We start from the raw sequence: 1,275 nt of genomic DNA, 5'->3' as shown, positions 1-1,275 counted from the left end.
GACTGTTGGGACCCACCAGCTACATCTTCGCATGCAAGGAAGTGCGTCCGGGTGGAAAAGAACAAAACGATTCCCCCTAACTGCTGGGACCCACCAGCTACACCTTCGCACGCAAGGAAGTGCGTCCGAGCAAAAAAACAAAACGATTTGCCCCCCTAACTGCTGGGACCCACCAGCTACATCTTTGCACGCAAGGAAGTGCCTGACAGTCGGGATCCACCTGGTCGAAGCGTATGTAGCGTTGTCATTCTGGTCGCGAACGTGTACGTACATATATACTGGTGGATGTAGAGGCGCGCACGTGTCATAGTAGAGGCACGCACGTAGCATGTACACGTACGTACAGCGGCCAGGGTGCAAGAAAAAAAATACGACCACGTATGTGTACATACGGGCGGGGTCTCGAACGCCTACTCACGCATACGTACGGCCAGGGCTCGTGTACATGGCTGGGTCGGAACAGAGAAACAACATCATCATTGTGTTCATGGGGAGGCAACGGAATGCGTCGTGTTCATGGGGAGGCAACGGAATGCGTCGTGTTCATCGGGAGGCAACGGAACGCGTGGGAGCCAACCGGCTGCGTCGGAACGGAATCGTGGTCGTGTTCATTGCGAGGGCTTGGATGGAACAGGCGATGGAAACGAGGCCTGGCGTACTGCAAAACGGAGGAAACAGACCTCCTACTGTCGAAACGGGGGTCCTGTTGATCGGGAGGGGTGTGGCATACCGCAAAACGGAGGAAACAGACCTCCTACGATCGAAACAGGGGTCCTATTGATCGGGAGGGGTGTGGCGTACCGCAAAACGGATGAAACGGACTTGTGTTGGAGCGCTACGGTCGAAACGGTGTTGATCGGGAGGGGTGTGGCGTACCGCAAAATGGATGAAACGGACTTGTCTTGGAGCGCTACGGTCGAAACGGGGGTCCTGTTCATCGGGAGGGGTGTGGTGTACCGCAAAACAGGACTCCACGGGATACTGTTCATCTCCACCGCCGACCTCCTCCAGCCTCCACGGGCTACCGTCGACCTCCTCCAGCCTCCACGGGCTCCAGTTCATCCAGCCTCCACCGCGCGCTACTCCACCGGCTACTGTTCAACCACCCCTCCATGGGCACCCCTCCAATGTCTACTGTTCATCTAGCCCTACACACCACGGGGTCCTGTTCAACCACCCCTCCACGGGCACCCCTCCACTGTCTATTGTTCATCCAGCCCTCCACACTACGGGGTCCTGTTCATCCAGAGGCAACGCCACCGCTCACTGTTCATC

Source organism: Triticum dicoccoides, chromosome 5B (assembly GCF_002162155.2).
Source record: "Triticum dicoccoides isolate Atlit2015 ecotype Zavitan chromosome 5B, WEW_v2.0, whole genome shotgun sequence".
Classification (NCBI taxonomy): Eukaryota; Viridiplantae; Streptophyta; class Magnoliopsida; order Poales; family Poaceae; genus Triticum; species Triticum dicoccoides.
This window is presented reverse-complemented; position numbering follows the sequence as displayed.